The following is a 9,712-nucleotide window of genomic DNA, read 5'->3' as shown; positions in this document are numbered from 1 at the left end:
TGCTGCCACATATGACACAGGGAAAAAAGAAAAGACACTGAACCCTTTCTTTGCCATTATATAAAAATAGTGTTGCTACAAAAGTATAAATTAGGCTTACTAAGACAACTTAGATCTGAAGCTACACAGGAATCTGCTGCCAAAGTGCAATAAAAAAGACAAAATTAATAGAATCAAACCCTTTTTTGTTGCATTTTAGTCGAGTATAAAAAGAAATGCCTTTAAAATAGGATGCAAGCAACACTAGTTTCTTAACCTGAATTGATAATAGACTATAATCAATTTAAACAGAACAGATCTTAATGTTTGCATTCTTATACCATTTTGTACAATAATTATAATGAATAAGTTCAAACAAACTAAAACTTACAGCTGATTAATAACGGTATCTAACTTGAGTTTTTATTATATCAAAAACCTGTTGAAATGCTACTGTTATTTGTACTGTCCCCCAAAAGCGCGTCGGCAGCCTCCAGGAATGCTTCTTTCACAACTTCGCCGTCTTTGAAAGACTTCATGTGTTTCGCAAGTACGTGACTGACACGATAAGATGCTATGGTAGCAGCCTTGCTCTTGTTGTTGGGCCTGGTGAAAATGGACTGCTGTGCATTTAGCTGTGCTTTCAGGCCCCTCCCCTTTTGGGAATGTAGGGCAGAATTAGGAGAGAATTCCGTCTCGTAGCGTTTGTGCACTGTTTTGAAATGCCGCTCTTAAATTACCCTTCTTCAATAAAGCCACGCTCGCATTGCAGACGAGACAGATGGACTTTGAATTGGAATAGATACAAAAACAATCATCCTCCCACTCGGAGTGAAAATTATATATTTTGGGCTTTTTTGCTTCTGCCATAATTGCGGTTCTATTTCGTCCCTAATGACCGCCAGAGGCGGTGCTTTTAGCACTGGATATGTCCATCGCACGCATGCGCAGTTCGAGTACCAAATAACAACAAAGTCACCTGTGACCCACGTGACTACGGCTACATAGGCCGGCGTCATTAGTGAATCGGTTCCTTTTCATCTTCTCGCTTCGCGAGAGTACCGTGGTTGCATTTTTGTAACCTACAAACATTCGTTGGATCTAAGGATTTCCCCGCTTACAGCCGGCTGAGTACAGTTTCGCGACTATTCTAGTCGGGGCTACGGGCTACCCGTCCCCCAGGAGCTGTGGCCGGCTACGCGGAAAACTTCGACAGACATGTTGGTGTCGGCTTGATGGCAGTGTTTCCGCTCCCTCTCCCAGCCAAGCTGTCCTGATTTCTGTCTTGCTTACTACTTGGCTTTAACTTTTTCGGTGACGACAGCGTTTCAGCTCCCTCTCCCAGGAGTTGCCTTGCTGTGCTATTTTGTATCTCTGCTGACCGTGGCATTGTACCAAGCTATTATTAGCATTTGAGTTTCCAGCTTTAGCTGTGTTTCTTTGTTAATTAGTTAGCAGTAGCATCGCTCAGTCTAACTGTGTCCTGGCGCGCAGCGTTGGCTGACGCCGGGATTACCCGTGCTATCTTGTTTACTATTTTGCTTAATTTTTTTTCTTGGTGACGGCAGCGGTTCCGCTCCCTCTCCCAGGAGTTGCACTTGTTGTGCTATTTTGTACTGCCGAGCTATTATTGATTCAGCTAGGTGAAGGCAGTACTCTCGCTCCCGCTCCCTTTGCTGGTGACTTGGGTGTAGGAAAGTTACATCCCTTGTCGTGTTCGGCGAGTAGGAGCATTGCTCTACTCTCCCGTTCAGCAGGTAGCTGGTGAAGGCTGTGTCCTCGCACCCGCTCCCGGTTACCTTGCATCTGGCCACCTACATAATGGCTCATTCATGTAGTGCCTGTATAGCTCCTCTTGAGCCCGAGGACGGCCATGACCGCTGCCCCTCTTGCCTTGGTCTCGAGCATTGGAGGGAGGGTCTCACGCAGAACGCCTGCATGAACTGTAGCTGTATGCCTTGGACGCTCAGAGTAGCTAGAGTTGCAGAGGTGGAGCATTTGGCAGCAGCCAACGAACACCTCTCCTCGTCACATTTCCCCCCAGAGCAGTTTAGCCTTTCCCGGCGACGCGGGGGAACGGCGGCTATGGGGTCACCCCCCAATAGGAGGTCTAAAAATAGGCTGTCCGCTAAAGTGGATCAATTAGCTGCCGACATGGGTACGATGAAGACGCTCCTCTTGGCCCTTCAGCCAGGGGCCGGTATAGGGGCTGCTAGCCTGCCGCCCGGCCCTCCTTCGGTTGTCGCACCTTCACATGACAACGTCATGTCTCGAGCGGCTTCGGCTAACCTCTTCAACGAAGAGGTGGAGGACGAGGCCCTGCTCACTCCCGAGGAGGCTTCCCACTCCTCTGCTCAGGGTTCTCTGCAGGAGGAGGACGCCTCTATGGCGGCCATTATTCGTGTGGCCCTGACACGCTTACAGCTTCCGGTTCCGCAGGCCGATCCGGCTCAGGCTAGCGCCTTTTTCAGGCGTAGCCCTGCCACTGTCCCCCTCACTGTTCCTCCTTCAGAGGAGTACCTGAGGGAGCTCCATGCATGCTGGAGGGACACCAAGGCCCTCTCCCATTTAATGCTGGCCGTCTCCACCTCTCTGCAGCAGGCTCCGGCTGAGCCTCCTTTGCTGGGCCTCAGTGATGCATCACTACAGGCCTTTGCGTTAATGACTAGGGAACTGGGGCGAGTTATGTCCTTTCTGGTGCAGACTCGTCGCCAGGTGTGGCTGGCGCAGTCTCCTCTAACGGAGACATGTAGGAGAGTCCTCCGTAGCGTGCCAGTCGAGCCAGGGGAGCTGTTTGGAGCAGCTGCCCTGGAGGCACTGGAGCGGGCTGCCCAAGCTAGGCAGACCAGGCAGCAGCTCTCGGGTCTTCATAGGCCTTTGCCCACTCCCAGCAGGCCCAGCGGCCCCTCTAGCAGTCACACTCAGCCACCAGCGTATGGTCGTGATTCGCGGCGGCCCACTCAACTGCCTCCCAGTGGCTTTCGGGCCCCCGATCGCCGGCCTTCTAGGCAGCCTCTTACCCGGGGCTCCAGAGGCCGGGGGGCGAGGCCCTGAAGCCCCGGGGACGGTCGTCGGCTGCTTCTCCCAGCAGCAGCTCAGTTACTGGGCTGCTTGTACTTCCGACCCCTGGTTAGTTTCCATCCTAACCCGGGGATACGAATTGCAGTTCAGACGCCGGCCCCTAGCCTTCAACCGGGTCAGAATGACAGTTGTCAGCGACCCGGCGAAGGCCTTAGCTCTGGCCCAAGAGTTATCCGTCCTCTTGGCCAAGGGCGCAATCGAGCCGGTAGTCCCTCGATTTCAGACCGAGGGGTTCTACTCGGCGTACTTTCTTGTAACCAAGAAAGTCGGCGGATTCCGTCCAGTGCTGGACCTCAGGGGACTCAACAGATTCCTCAAGGTGCTGCCCTTTCATATGCTGACCACAACAGACACCCTTCGTGTTGTCACACAGGGGGAGTGGTTCGCAACCGTGGACTTGAGGGACGCCTACTTCCACGTGCCGATTGCACCCCATCACCGGAAGTTCCTGAGGTTCGCCTTTCAGGGCCAACACTATCAGTTCCGGGTGCTTCCCTTCGGTCTCTCCCTCTCTCCAAGGGTGTTCACCAGGGTCGTGGCGGCAGCTCTCACACCCCTGCAAAAGCAGGGCGTAAAGGTCCTGCCGTATCTAGATGACTGGCTGGTCTGCGCGCCATCCCGGCCTCAAGTGGCCCAGGATACGGCGCGCCTCTTGTCTCACGTAGCCCGGTTGGGCCTGAGAGGGAACATCGAGAAGAGTTGTCTGGACCCTGCCCAACAGGTTATTTACCTTGGGATGGTCCTAGACTCGGTCGCCATGAGGGCCTATCTGACACCTCGTCGTGTGGACGACATTTCCCACCTTCTTCCCACCTTCAGGCTGGGCAAGATGGTGCCTTACAGCCAGTTCCTCCGGCTCCTGGGCACACTGTCGGCTGCCTCAGTCATTGTGCCCTTAGGCCTGCTGTCTTTGCGCCCCATACAGATGTGGCTGAACAGCCTCCACTTGGATGCCAAGTGGCACAGGCACAGGAGAGTCAGGGTGTCACAGCTGTGCCTCTGCTCTCTGTCATGCTGGGGAGACAGGGCCTATCTTTTGATGGGTGCGCCCATGGGCTTCGTCCCATCCCGCCGGGAGACTGTCACTGTGGATGCATGTCTCTCTGGGTGGGGTGCAGTGTGGCAGGGCAGAACTGCTCAGGGTCAGTGGTCCACCCAGGAGGGGGCGCACCATATCAATGTGCTAGAGCTTCGGGCTGTGCTGCTCGCACTCAAGCACTTTCTACCCCAACTGGCGGGCAGGCATGTGCTTGTTCGTTCGGACAACATGTCCGCCGTTGCCCATATCAACCACCAAGGGGGCACCAGGTCCGTGCAGCTGCTCCGGCTTTCACAGAACCTCTTGTCTTGGGCGTCTCCCCGCTTGACCAGTCTGCGGGCAGCCTTTTTACCAGGAGACTAAATCAGGTTGCGGATTTCCTCTCTCGGCACAAACCCCCATCAGGGGAGTGGAGGCTTCATCCAGAGGTGGTGGAGACAATTTGGAGCCTTTTTGGCAAGGCCAAGGTGGACCTTTTCGCCTCGGAAGAATCGAGGCACTGCCCCCTCTGGTTCTCCTGGTCAGAGGTGACCAGCCCGATGGGGCAGGATGCTCTGGTGCACGACTGGCCAGACAGTCTCCTGTATGCCTTCCCGCCACTGCCTCTGATATTGCAGATGCTTTACAGGGTTCTTACTCAGGGGCACAGGCTCCTTCTAGTCGCCCCCTGCTGGCCGGGGAGAGTCTGGTTCCCACTGCTGCGCAGTCTCTGCTGCAGCCCACCATGGCGTCTCCCCGACAGGAAGGACCTTCTGTCACAGCTCGGGGGTCGGATCTGGCATCCCGACCCTCACCGCCTTCAGCTCTGGGCCTGGCCTCTGAGGGGCCAAACCCGCTGTTGAGCGTTTTCACGGCATCTGTCAGGGAAACTATCCTGAAGGCCAGAGCACCATCCACTCGAGTACAGTACGAGTACAAATGGAAGCTCTTCTCCCACTGGTGTTCGGGTAAGGCCGAGAATCCGGAGCGTTGCTCGGTGGCCACCATTTTAGAGTTTCTGCAGTCCCTTCTAGATAGTGGTCGTTCTCACTCCACCTTGAAGGTCTATACGGCTGCTATATCTGCCCGTCATGTGGGAGTGGACGGCGCCACAGTGGGGCGCCACAGGTTATTGTCCCTCTTCCTGAGAGGGGCTTTACGGCAGCGTCCTCCTAGCACCCCGAGGGCTCCAGCTTGGGACTTGCCCCTAGTGCTGGATGCCCTGTCATCTCCTCCCTTCGAGCCCCTAGCCCAGGTGGAGATTAAGTGGCTGTCCCTGAAGGCAGCATTTCTGCTTGCCATGACCTCAGGGAAACGAGTTGAAGAGCTACATGCCCTCTCTGTGAGTGATACATGCCTGAGGTGGAACTCCGATGGCTCGGGTGTTGCCCTCTGGCCAAACGTGGCGTTCCTGCCCAAAGTGCTTCCACTAGCCCACTCCAATCGGCCTATCCAGCTGGTGCGCTTTAATGTCCCACAGGGGAACGGCACAACTGAGTTGCTGTGCCCTGTGCGTGCCCTAGAGGTGTATATTGGTGCTACGGCCCATATACGACAGTCAGAGCAGCTCTTCATCTGCCATGGCCGCACAAGAAGGGGCTGTGCTCTCTCCAAACAGCGGCTGTCCCACTGGGTTGTGGATACAACCTATGGGGCCAGTGGCCGCCCCCCGCCATCAGGGGTGAGATGTCACTCTACAAGGAGCATCTCAACGTCTTGGGCTGTCCTGAGAGGGGTGTCCCTGGAGACTATCTGCGCTGCGGCGTCGTGGGCATCGTCTGGCACATTCTCCAGGTTCTACCGGGTCAATGTCGTCACTCCCCATCCTTTGGGCGTGGTCCTGTTGCCGAGCTCCGCTGCTTCCAGCTAGGTAAGCAAGTGTTGGGCAAATTATTCCCAAACACATTGGATTATAGGAGTTGTTGACTTCCCCAAAATGGCTCTCAGCTTCTGTTGGTCTTCATTCATCATTCATTCGATTTTTACCGGGAGCAGAATTATCCACGGGCTGGACTCATTTCCCGGAGGGGGTGCAAGGCAGCTTGTCTCTAAAGTTTGCTCAGCTTGTTTCTATGATATCTTAAAGGTGTCTTATCATGCAAATTGCACTTTTTGATGTCTTTTATACATTAATATGTGTCCCCGGTGTGCCAGGGAACTCACAAAGTGTCAGAAAATTAAAGCCTCTCTCTTTTCCTCCGTACCCAAATCTCTTACAAAGGGGGTACAACGGAGCTGATCTAGTTTTGCGTCCGATATGACGTTATATCAGAAATGTGGACCCACAGCACTATCAGAAACAATGCGCGACGTGTTTTGGACGTAATATGGTCTTTGTTTACATTAGCAAGCATCCTAACACTCAGAGATAAGCTGTACTGGAGAGAGTATGTGTAATAAAGCAGGAAATCCTTGGAGTGGTTTGGAACATGATATGGCGTTTAATCACAGCAGCATTTAGCTTTATCTGAGCAGAGCAGACAGCCTGCTCGTCACCGAACTCACAGTGTGCCTGGTGCTCAAAAGGGGGCGGGGCCAGCAGAGATCAGCCATTCTCTAACAGGACTGAAATAGAGAGATATGATGGATGTCTAAAATACTTGATCTGTTTGGTATTTTGAGCAAAACACATCATCTATATTATGTTTTTTATATATTTGTATATATCTGATACCCATAATATATGCCTAAAAATAGAATGATAGGAGATCTTTAACACCACTGCTGATAAGACTGTAACATGGTGGCTTTGCAGCCTCCTGTTAGTAACAAAACAGACAAATTGGCCTTGGCCGTGTCAGGAACATCTGAGCCGGCGGCTGCAGACCACACCGGCCCGCTCCTCTTAGCTCAATACTGACTCATTAGCCCTCCCGCGGATTGGTCCAATTGGTCCATTTGGACTTAGTGACATCAATAGGCCCCGGAAGAACAAAATGGAAAAATAAAAATCTCCAACGAGGCGTTCTGGGGCAGCATAGACAGGTCTTTTCTGTGTTAGAGTTTTACTCGCTACAGGGTGTACTTTGAGGGTTTGTGACTTTGCAGACCGTTTACATGCAGAAAAAGATGCATAACACACAAGGGACGGGTAATGACTAGAAAAGCATGACATGGGACCTTTAAAATAGAGTTAAAAATTCTTAAAATCTAAAGAGTGTATTGCAAAATGTGGCTTGAAACTGGATAAAAAGTATATTTATAATTTTCTGGCAGATATGATATTGCTAACGAATGCTAAAGGAGAACTGGCTATTAAATGCGTCCAAATGAAACGACCTTTACCCTTTATTAAAAACACAGATTTCTCTTGGTTTAAACATTAATGGAAACATGTGGGAAGATATATAAGCACACAAAGAAAAAAAGGTTTGCTCAACACTGTCTTACAAAATATTTATTAACAACTTTTCAGTACTTGACCGTTGACTGATTATTTATTTTCAATAGTATAATCACACATTTTAACAAAATCTATTACAAAAGTCTAGTCATTTTCAAAGTCTGGTATAAAATCTGGCAACAGGGATTATGCCGGCCTAGAAAAACGGTGCTACACCGATATGGTATCAGTGAGGGTTAAAAGAGCCCAGTAGATCTGTGTTAAATATATTATAAATAAATAAAAAATAAGTATTAAGCTACTTTACCAAGTAGAGGCTAGTGAAATGTGTAGTTAAAAACACAGCCTTTGCTTTTTGATGATGTAGTGTTTGTAAAGTAACGTAATAACGAAGATAATAAACAAAAGAGAGCCAAAAAACATCTTCAGACAAGTTTTAAACATAGTTTTTTTAATTTACATTTTATACTTTTACAAAAACGACTCTTTAATAACAGGACTGCAAAGCCAGAACGCTAGCAAAGATTAAGAACACCATCAACTCTAAAATACAGAGTGGTCTTGTCAGATTTGAACAGCCAACTGTGGAATATGATCCAGTTAAAACACTCAACACCACGAACGTTGCTTCTCCCTAAACAATGTGCACGTTGCATTACTATCCGGGATGTTTTTGTACAGTTTAAATACAGTATCAAAGACACAAAATACAACATCTGTCTCAAAGCAGGTTGTAATCAAGTAGCCTAACAGTATAAAGAATATGCAACATAGTATGAGTGTATATACTGTATATGTATTTATATACACACTGCAGACGGTCACAAAGTGAAGAAGGCCCCCTGTACTGCCAAACTAAGCTGTTCTATTCACATTTAACAAGATTATCTAAAGATGCCATGAAACAGCAACCATAATACAAAAGTCACCAAAAATATATGCCATTATGAAGAGCTACCATATCTTTTTTTCTTATATTTTCCTACTTTTAAGGACTGGAAAACGTATACAACATCAAGTGTACATTGACAAGGCATGTCCTGTATATAATCGAGATATCTTAAAACATTGCACATGAAAAGGGATCAAAAGAAGAGGGCATGCTGAACAACATATCAAAGCTACTCTGGATGAAGAGTCATCTTGAAATAAGGCCTTGACAGAACTGAAAACATGCTCTCCACTTCACGGACGATATGAACATGCAACTTTAAAAACAAACAGAAAGGAGCTGTTTGATGTCAAAGCTCTGTTCCAAGTTTCACAGATCAAAAGGGGTCCTCGCCTATTTGATACTCCTTCAGTCACATTTGATTTGAAACAAAATACATTCTTTTTTATCTATATATATATATATATATATATATCTTTTAAAACGACACCTGTCCATTTATTGCACACCATCGGTTCACGAAAATATTTTGGGCACTTTTGCGTTTCAACACACAGCAGCATTTCATTATAAAAAAGTCGTTTGAACACAGACACTTTGAACACAACAGATGAAAAGCATGGCGTACAAATGGAGAATAGAAAACTTTTTTCTTTTTAAATGTTGATATTGTGCAACTAGAGTTAATAGGTCCATTTACTAAGGCTAGCCTCTTAAATGCACAACACCATACAGTGTTTTAAGGGGCAACACAGCAGGACCCCTTTTTGCTAATAGCATGGACCACTTACAATGATTATCTCTTTTAATATGTGCAACTACTGATTGCCATGGCAAATCCCCAATGAGATCGAGAACATTTGGTCCTGTAGGAAAGAAACGTGATTTGTAACCAGATAAAAGGGCAAATGGCACAACGTTTTGACTGATAGGGTGGCGCAAGCTCTTATTAAGACAGCTCTCAGCGACTTGAATGATCAGGACAGAGTTATATCGATTCCATCATCATCACAGCAATAATCATCTTTACATTTTACAATCAACGCTGTGTTAGGAGGTCTTACATCCTGCTGTGATCATTCTCAATGTCGGCTGCTTGTACTACTTTCAGGGGGCGACGGAAAAGAAACGACCCAGTCACAGTCAGTAGCATTCAGCTCGTGGATTATAACCACGGGTATCATTATCTCCTCCAAATACAGGCACAACAATGTCCAAGTACACAATTACAACCATGTTGGCACGACACAGATAACAGGGCTTTGAAGTTTGACCAAACAAAAAGAAAAAAAAAGTTGAAATTAGTAAAGTCAACTGCCAAACTGTGCTATCAGTTTAAGGTGAAGGATACACAATATATTTATCATTTATAATGATACAACTCACAGTATTTGCATTC

The sequence above is a fragment of the Pseudochaenichthys georgianus genome, chromosome 13, assembly GCF_902827115.2.
Source record: "Pseudochaenichthys georgianus chromosome 13, fPseGeo1.2, whole genome shotgun sequence".
Lineage (NCBI taxonomy): Eukaryota > Metazoa > Chordata > Actinopteri > Perciformes > Channichthyidae > Pseudochaenichthys > Pseudochaenichthys georgianus.
This window is presented reverse-complemented; position numbering follows the sequence as displayed.